Source organism: Rhinopithecus bieti, unplaced genomic scaffold (assembly GCF_001698545.2).
Source record: "Rhinopithecus bieti isolate Rb0 unplaced genomic scaffold, ASM169854v2 scaffold_11288, whole genome shotgun sequence".
Classification (NCBI taxonomy): Eukaryota; Metazoa; Chordata; class Mammalia; order Primates; family Cercopithecidae; genus Rhinopithecus; species Rhinopithecus bieti.
In genome coordinates, this window is record NW_016806818.1 from 123283 (window position 1) to 133303 (window position 10021).

Below are 10021 nucleotides of genomic sequence, written 5' to 3' on the forward strand. Positions count from 1 at the left end.
ATAATTCTCGGTTACTGGTTGTAGGATGCTGCTGGCCCGTTAAGGAGTATGGGAATTTACTTGGCATTCCACAGTGACTCTTTCCTTCTTTAAGATTGTCAGCCCTCAAAACAGAGATGGAGAAAACTCAGCATCAGAACACATTCATATCCAATCATAAATAGGTCAGTTCACTGAGACACATAAAAGCTTTCCCTGCGACATTGTTGTGGATAGGTGCAGGAATTTTACAATTCACTGCATAATTTTCACTCTGATTTTAATATGCCAACTATGCATAAGTCACATAAGTGAGTTGGTAGTTAAAAAATGAGTTTTCTACATTTCTTGACTTTCTATGTTTGGATTATAAATGATGTGATGAATATTCTTATCCATATGGAGAAATATCAAGAATTCTTCATGTGTTAACTGAGCAAATGTATCTAAACTTTCTGGCACACCAAAGTCATAAATCTCTTTGGAAATGTAGACTACATGAAGCCTTGTACTTAAGGATCCAATTCTATTTCTGCATTTTTATTCAATATTGTGACTTTGTGGAGGCTGAAGGTACACCCTCCCTCTTTATCTCTGCCAGATTCCTGGCAGCTGCACTTAGGCAAGCTGGCCAGTACAGGGAGGAGTCCCCTAAATTACAAAACGCAGTGCTTGTAATCTGAGAAAAATGAAGCACCCTCAGTCCGCTGACTGATGGCTAATCATCCCCTACACTCGCTTTATGAGCAGCCGATTCCTTCCTGTGTGGTTATCTTTGACCTGCCCATGCCTGCACGCTGACTCTCACCTCTCCGACCTGCTCCAGCGGAAGGTTCATTGCCCCGGGCAAAGCTATTTGAGCAGGCCAAAAATTGGCGAAAAATACCAGACCAAACCAGCTCCTCCAGCAAGAAAGACAAAAGCAAGGTGCAGGTGGGGCCTATGCAAGCCTTTTTCTTAACACTCGTTGGAAACCTCTACTTTGTTGAGGCTACATGTAGCATGCTCTAAATTTCTTACCTTGCTTCCCATACATTAAAAATATGTTTATTAAGTTAAATACCATCTAGGGCCAGTAGATGTCACTGCCTTCAATCTGTTCCGCAAATGCCACTTGTTGGGAGCTGAGGAGCCGGCCAGACATTTCAGTGCAGGAAGAGCCCTCGCTGCGACAACCGCGAAGAGGACTTCCCGCGAGTGCGTGGGGCTAGAAGCACTTCCAGTGATTCTTTGCAAGGTTCAAAGTGAAAGTGAACAGACCAGTCAAAGAGAGCTCGCGTTCAGGTGCCTATTAAGCGGTCTATGCTGGGCCGGGAAGGGCACACGGACGGGGACCTATGGCCTCCAGACTCACCGCGCCCTCGGTCCCCGCCAGCGCCTACTGTGCCATCTGCTCGCCTGTGCTCTGCGCTGGGTGCCCAGCCAGCCGCAACCCCACAGATGACCACGATGTCGACCTGCCTGTTTCCACTTTGCAGGAAAGGAGACAGAGTGAGGAGGCCAGCAACAGGCACAAGAGCTCCTTTTTGACATGGGATCAGGGAGGCTCCACGTGGTGGACGCAGAGGAGCTGTATTCACCCTGCCTCTTAGGTAGGGCATCACACTGGTTACAGATGGAGGAAACTAGGGCAGGACTGGAGCTAAAGGATCAGGGAAACCTTAGAATCTATAGCGATTAGATATAGATTCTATATATCTTCCAGAGGCACATGGCCCACGAGAAAAGCCTCAGATGGAGTAAAATCTAAAAGGACTGAGTATTTGGAAACGTGTTCCTTTGGGCAAAGATGACACTTCCTAGGTCACTGCCTGATTGGCATCAACCAGGGCCTGAATTTATGTTTCTTGTAATGGTTTTATAGTTCTTGGTTAAATTGTGCATTTTGTTTTTGAACTGTTCCACCGTTTTAATATTCATTCCCATTTTATCTAGACATACTCATCTGCAGTTCAGTTCACAACAGAAATGATAATTTGTTGGAGGGATGACAGCCCAAAATAGTCCATATGCTATAATCCAGCTACAGTTAGAAGGGGGCAGAACACTCTAGGACGCCTAGAAGAAAGAGGGTAACAATAAAATAGCAGGTTCTACTTCTTGTTTGTACCAGTGAGTTCAAGAGCACTTGTTACTGAGGGAGATTTTCCTGTGGCTGGGCTTGGAGGCTTGTCGATTTCCTGTTTCTGAGCTCAGGCTTTTCTGATGGGGAAAAGCCTGTTAGCAACATACAGAGGACAGTATGGCTATTTCCCTTGTGAGTAAGCCTCTTTGCTAAGGGGAAAGTGGTCTTTTTCTTCTACTGGCCTCGCTAGAAATAGCAAGCCCCTGGGTGAATGAGAATTCTTTCCACTATGGGCACATTTGGACAGATTTCATCTTTTCTGTTTCTACTTGAAATAATTCCTTGGATGACAGGATTCAAAGCTTTTCTCTATAGCTAGTGTTTGGGCTGCAGCTAAGATGGTACTAAGTGAACCAGTGCAGGGAGGATCTCACAGGGCAAAGGCAGATGCGAGCCAGGGCTTCGGCCTGGCGCAAGGCTGCTGGAGTACCGTGCACTGGTGAGGTCCAGAAAATTGAGGAGGTCTCAATATGGGAAAAGGCAGGCAAAAAGAGAAGTATTGTTAACCAGATCCTCAAAGCAAACCTGGAGTTTATTCCTTTAGTAAACATGGGGCACTGACTATATGCCAGACATTGCTGTGGGCTGAGGAGATTAACAGTGAACAAAACAGACAAAAGTAATCGGCTGGAGTCTGCCTTCTAGTAGGAAGAGACAAAGTGAATGAACGTAGTGAATCATATAGCTGTGGATTAGATGAGATGGGCCAAGGGGAAAACAAAGAAGGAAGGGGGATGAGGAGTGACGGGTGTGATGGTCAGGGAGTCCCACTGAGAAGGTGACATGTGTGCTTATGCATGGAGAGGACAGTGAGGAGGTGTGTGGTTGGAGAAGTGACCACGGACAATGCTGAGCTAGGTCAGAGGGTCCAGCCCGGATCTTGGTGAGCTTGGAGGTCATGCAAGCACTTCAGCTGCCATCCATGGGAGGTGGGTGGGTTTCTGCAAAGGAGTGCCAGGCTCTGACACCTGTTTTGAAATGTTAAAGGGGCAAAGGCTGAACAGAGGCTGAGGGCAGGAGATTGTGACGATCCAGGTGAGAGACTGTGGTGGTCAAATCTGAGAGGTAACAGGCAGTACTGAGAAGTGGTCAGTTTCTGGATATATCTGGGTTGAATGTGGCGTGAGACATAGCCCTGTGCTGGACTGACCAGAACAGCTCAAGGCAGAAAGGGTGTTGGGGGAGGTTAAATATTCAAGAACTCTGCCACCTGGTGATTAAACCATTGGTGACTTGAAATCAGCTGTGGTGGTAGTATTTACACCATGGAAATGAGCAAACACTACAGATTAGGGTTCTTGCCTTTCGTGGAGTGGGTTTCTCAGCAAAGCATGGGATGTAAGAGAAGAGGAAAGGGTGGCTCTGGGGCAAGGCTGCCTTATTGTTGAGATGAGGTTGTGCTAGCTCACTGGCGTGGGCTGCTGCAGAATCCCTGCTAGTTGAACTATTCTGCTATCTGTATTTGAAGGTAGTTCTACACTGAGTAATCAACCTTTCAATTCAGGTTGATTATATGTGTTTCACATCTCTCCAGAAGAAAATAGGTATGAAAAGTACCATATGATTAAAAATAATCATGTATTTCAGGTCCACATTTTTTCTTCTCAAAATGATAGGTGATGGCTGGACCATGTTCTTTACAGTTAAATCAGATGACACTGAGCCCATTTTGTCCCATTTGGGGGTATTTCTGCGAGATGTTTTGAACAAAAACATGGCCTGTGAACCAACCTTCTTCTGGTGCACTCTCAAACTGCCTCTCCGTCTATCCTAATCTGTACCTTTTAAGGATGCTAATGAATTAAATGCAGTGCTCCCCAGCATTTTGAAACATATCATGGGGTACACCCCAAAGTTCAGTGGGATTGATTTTTGTCACCCTATGATTTTGACTTGGATATATTTGGTTGTATCAAATTACTCTTTTGTCATGAACATCTGGGATTGATTTTTTTTTTTTTTTTTTTTTTTGAGATAGGGTATTGCCCTGTTGCTCAGTTGCCCAGGCTGGAGGGCAGCAGTGTGATTACAGCTCACTGCAGCCTTGACCTCCCAGGCTCAAGTGATCCTCCCACCTCAGCCTCCCGAGTAGCTAGGACTACATGCATGCACCACCACCATGCCCGGCTAATTTTTTGCTTTTTTTGTGGAGATGAGGTCTCACGATGATGCCCAGGCTGGTCTCAAACTCCTGGCCTCAAGCGATTCTCCCACCTTAACCTCCCAAAGTGCTGGGATTACAAGCATAAGCCAGCATGCCTGGCCCTTGGGGTTAAATTCTAATAAGAATTTAGCCCTGGCCGAGGCTTTATATGGTGGGCATTCTTTAGTGCCCAGGGAAAGTCCTGCTGCCGTTTAGAACTGGCAGAGCAGAAGTGATTAGAATGCACAGATCTTCCTTTTGGGACTAACAAAAACACTGGAAATTTTAAAAGAACTGACTTTTCTGTGAAGTTTCCAGAACTGTCACCTACTACATGGACTGACCGACAGTCCATATCCATCAGCATGGGGCATTCCAGCTGGGAGCTCAGAGGTGTGGATCTGCTGTGAGGGCTGGGTAGGCCAGGCGTCTAGGCCCTGGAGCCAGGAAGTCCAGGCACCATCCACGTCTGGCCCTGACTCACTCTTTTAGATGGAAAAAGCCAAGGTGGCCTTGCAGCCTCAGTGAGGACTTTGCAAGGATTGGCTACTGTGGGTCCTGTGCTGCCTGGGGTACAGCTGTTGCTGTTTGTCCTCCCCCAGGAGGAGGAGTGCCCTGCGGCCTGTGCTCTGCTGCCGAGGCCTGCTAGGCCTGCATAGGGCTGTGGTGAGGGTCCCTGGTAGCAGGGTTTTGGATGTAGACCAACCTGGGTTTGCATCCCACTCTGTGTGCCCACTCTGCAGCCCTGGGCACGCAATTCATCCCACCTGGTGTCTGTCTCCCTGTGGGCCAGCGCTGATTAACATGGATTTCAGCAAGAACATTTAGATTCTTGGCTGGCATATGGTCACTTGCCAGAACTCAGGTGAGGCGGCATGTTTGGGAGTGTGCGGGGAGCATCTGTGATCTTCCTGAAGCCCGAGGAGTGCTCCTGTCATTAAGGGGTGAGGCTGCAGAAAACTTGCTACCAAGCCATGGGGAGATGCAGGCAGCACTGGCTTCAGTGAGAGTCAGGGCCACAGCGGGAATGCGCAAAGAAAATGAGATCCCCAGTTCTGGCACTGAACGAGGTTGTCCCCACACACAGGAAGGAAAGGCTGGGCAGGGTGAGAAATCACACGCGATGTCAGCAGACATGCTGCTGTAGATCAGACCAGGTCTCAGGAGCTCTCTGAGTGATCTTGGCCAAGGTGCTTCCCCTCCAGGCCTCTGTGACTTCTGTAAAACCAGGAGGTTGACAACAATCCTCTGGAAGCCCCAGTCATTGCGAATTCTGAGTGGAGACAGGGCAGAGGGTGGAGGGTCCCTTTCAGGGGATGGGCGTGTGGACACATTTCCTGCGGGGCTGACTGTGAGTGAGTCCTGAGGGAGAGCGCATTCCAGGTGGGGCTGGCTGCAGAGGAGACTCGATGCTGGGCTACAGGAGCCCCGGGGGTTGTGATGACAGCCGGGGATGGGGAGACTGGGCCTCAGGTGGTGCTGACAGCTCTGGTGTTTGCACTCTGTGATTCCCAGCTCATCCGAGTGAAGATTTGGGCTATAAGGAAACTTGCTGCTGAGTCTTCTTGGCCTGGGCTCCGCCATGGCTAGTGGCTCCCCTGATGGTCGGTGGAAGGACTGAGAAAACCGATTCCACCAAAGGTAAGAGGGATGCATGCGGACTGTGCTGGGTTCCTCTCAGAGCAGCCCTTCTGTTCTATGTTCACCACAGGTGCTGGTTAATTTTAGGTGTCCACTTGACTAGGCCATGGGCTGCCCAGAGATTTGTCAAACATTATTTTTGGTGTTTCTGTGAAGATGTTTCTGGGTGAGATTAATATCTAAGTCAGTAGATGGCGTAAAGTCAAGCGCCTCTCCCGGTGTTCAGGGCCTCATACAACCAGTTGAAGGCCTGAATAGAACAAAAGACTGACCTCCCCAAAGCATGAGAGAATCCTCCTGCCTGGAGGCCTTCATCCTGGAATATCACCTCTTCCTGATTCCACAGCAGATTCTAGCTTTCAGGTTCAAATGGAATGTTGGCATTGCAGAGGGCCAGGCCCATATCACATGAAGCAATTCCTTATACTAAATCCCTCCCCTGCTCCCATTCTGTGTGTGTGTGTGTGTATCCTATTGATTCCTTTTCTCTGGAAAACCCTGACTAACACAGAGTATGTGATGATCTTCCATGCTGGGGTTGTCACTGTTATGAGGGGGAGGCCAGTGGGTTGTGTCTGTGAAGCAGTGTGTCTTGAAGGCTTACTCCCTGAGCCTTCAGGCTTCCACCCAGGAAATGAACTCCCAGAAGTAAGTGCCTGAGTCACATCTAGGAGTTTGGATTGCACCACAGAGATGCTGGGAGCATAGATCAAAAGCCTTCTCCTCCTCCACAGAGATTAGGAGAGAAATAGCACAGGCCAATGCCCACAGCTTCGCCTTTCCTTACTACTGACATTGAGTATTCAGAGCAAATATGTCTGGGGTAAGTAAGGTAATCCACGGATACATTCTCAAAAGTTTTGAAAGAAAGATGCTGGAGAAATATTTAGTATTATTACCATTATTATTTCTGGATTTAATTCTACCTATATTTAAAGAAAATGAAAAATAAGGTTCTATGACCTATGTGTTTTTGGCAAAATGTTTAAAATTTCCCTTGGCATGAATTGAAAAAATCTTTCATAATTCTCAGGTCAGACATATAAATATTCTAAACAGAAGCTCGTTAGTTCTACCCACTCCACCATCTATTGAGTTAAGACTGGCTAATCCAGAGGTTGACACAGTTAAATGAAAGGGTTCATTTGGAACTGTTAACACCTTGCAATAACACCTTGCACTTATATAGAGCCTTTCATGCTGAAGGATTGCAAAGTGCTCTGCAGACAGTGTATAAATAGAAATGCCTCCCCCACCTCTAAAGGCAGCCTTCTTGCAGGCACAATGTGACCAAAACATCACCCCACAGTCTTTTTGTTGAAGGAGAACATTGCAGACTATTTTCTCCATTTCAGACTGAGTGAGTTCTTTCCTTGCATGGTTTGATTTTCTGATTCTCTGATACCAACTGGGTGTTCAGTGATTCAATTCAATTCTGACACCAATTCTCCAGAGTAACCCAGACCCCACAAATTAAGGGCTCTGTCCTGCAAGAGTGCCTGTCATTTCAGATGCCAGCTGCAAGCAGTAGGTGCCCAGGTTACCCACAGTATTGTCCCATTGGGCTACAAACTGGGGATACCCACGAATCCTCTCTGAGGTTTGATAGTTTACTATAATGGTTTACAGAACTCAGGAAACATTTTACTTTAATGATTACCAGTTTATTGGGAAGGACACAATTTAGGAACAGCCAAATGGCAGCGATGCATAGGGCAAGGTGTGGGGAAGGGAGTGCCCTCTCTGGGTATACTACCCTCTCTGGGTGTATCACCCTCCCAGCCCTTCCATGTGTTCAACAACTGGGAAGCACTCTAAGCCTTTCACTTAAGGGTTTTTAATGGGGGTTCCATGTTGTAGGCATGCTTGGTTAAATTACTGGCCATTGGTGATTGAACTCAATTTCCAGATCCTGCCCCAGGGTGTGGAGTTGAGAGTTACAACTCTCTAATCATGTGGTTGGTTCCTGGGCAACCAGCCCCATCCTGAAACTGTCTAGGGTCCACCAAGACTCACCTCAATGGTATAAACTCAGGTGTGGTGGAAAGGGGCTTGTTATGAATAACAGAAGACATTCCTCTCACCCCTGTCACTCAGGATTGTGAGTGATAGGAACTTTGTCCCCAGAAACTGGGGACAAAAGCCAAACATGTATTTTCCATTATGTCATGCAAATGACAGGGTGTCTCATATGACCAGTATGGGTCATGTTGGCATGAAGCAGGGTACTGCTATGAGCTTGTCGCCTCTCATGGAAGGGGTTCTGGGGAATCTGAAATGGCTTTCAGATACCCTCCATATAAGCACTGTTCAATAGAATTTCTATGTTGATGAAAATGTTCTATAACATGCACTATCCAATATGGTAGTACTAGTCACATACAGCTGTGAGTACCTGACATGTAGCTGGTTATGACTGCAATACTATTTTATTGTGATTACTTTAATTTCAATCAGCTTACATTTAGTGGGTCCCCTGTGTTTCATGGCTGCATTGTGTGAAGTTCTACAGCACAGACCCTCTAGAAATGACCGATGACCATATGTGTGGGGTGGTGGTGGCTCAGGAGCAGTCCTCATGACTGCATTGCTTACCCCCCCAGCCCCCGCCCTGGAGCTGTAACTCAAAGTGAAATGGATGCTGGTCTCTGCAGAAAGTGTAGTATGGGACTCATTGATCCATCAAACCATCCATCTATTCATCCATTTATCCTTTGAACAGATATTTCTTGAGTGCATTCAACACTTGGTCACATTCAAAACTTTTCCAGGTAAATGGAGATTTTTACATTTAGAGTTGCCCAACAATTCTTTATATAGATGCAGAATCAAATTATGAATAAAAGTGAAGTTAATCATTAAAATTACCTTTAAAAGCGCTCTTTCCAAAAGTGAGTGCTCATTGAGAGGGTGATTCTGAGCGGGAGGAGAGGTAGGAATGACATGATAACACCAGGTGTTAAGTGAACAAGACAGTGGTGTCCTGGACATGGAAATGTGTTTAAAGTTCATGCAAATGACTCCTGAAGAAAAGCAGTTGATAATTGTGGCAACAGTGAAGGCACTGGTGATGCGGGGAAGCTGTGTGGTGTGGATGGCAGTATTTTACAGAGCTAAGTTTATTTTTGCCCAAGTGAAATTGGAGCCCTTGAAGCAAAGTACAGTACATAGACTGAGATACAACTCCAGAGAAATGGCAAGAGCAATGAGCAGGGGAAGATGGAGAGATGCACTGGGCACAGGACCCGGGGGAGGGCTCAGCAGGAAGTGGGGTGGACTGGCTGTGCAGCCCAGGCAACCTCTGTGTCCCCAAGTCTACGAATTCAGAGGAAGGAGCAGACTCAGAGGTCAGGGAGAAGGCTGCACCCAGGCCTGAGAGGCCTGCGAGGGCTGGGAAGGAAGATTTATAGGAAGAGCTGGATCAGGGCAGGCCCTGGAAAGAGGGCGGCCTCTTCCTTTCACCATATACAAAAATCAACTCAAGATGGATTACAGCCTGAAATGTAAGACCTAAAACTATAGAGACCATAGAAGAAAACCTAGGAAATACCATTCTGGACATAGGCATTGGCAATGATTTCATGACGAAGTCCCCCAAAGCAACTGCAACACAAACAAAAATAGACAAGTGGGACCTAATTAATCTAAACGGCTTCTGCACAGCAAGAGAAACTATCAACAGAGTAAACAGATAACCTATGAAATGGGAGAAAATATTTGCAAACTGTGGATCTGACAAAGGTCTAATATCCACCATCTATAAGGAAATTAAACAAATTTACAAGAGAAAAACAACCCCACTAAAAAATGGGCAAAGAATATTAACAGACACTTCTCAAAGGAAGATATACATGTTCATGGCCAACAGGCATATGAAAAATGCTCGGCATCACTGATCATTAGAGAAATGCAAATCAAAACCACAGTGAGGTACCATCTCACACCAATCAGAATGGCTACTATGAAAAAGTAAAAAAAATTATAACAGATCCTGGTGAAGTTGTGGAGAAAAAGGAATGCTTATACACTGCTGGTGGGAATGTAAATTAGTTCAGCCACTGTGGAAAGCAGTCTGGAGATTTCTGAAAGAACTTAGGACTACCATTTGACCCAGCAATCCCATTACTGCATAT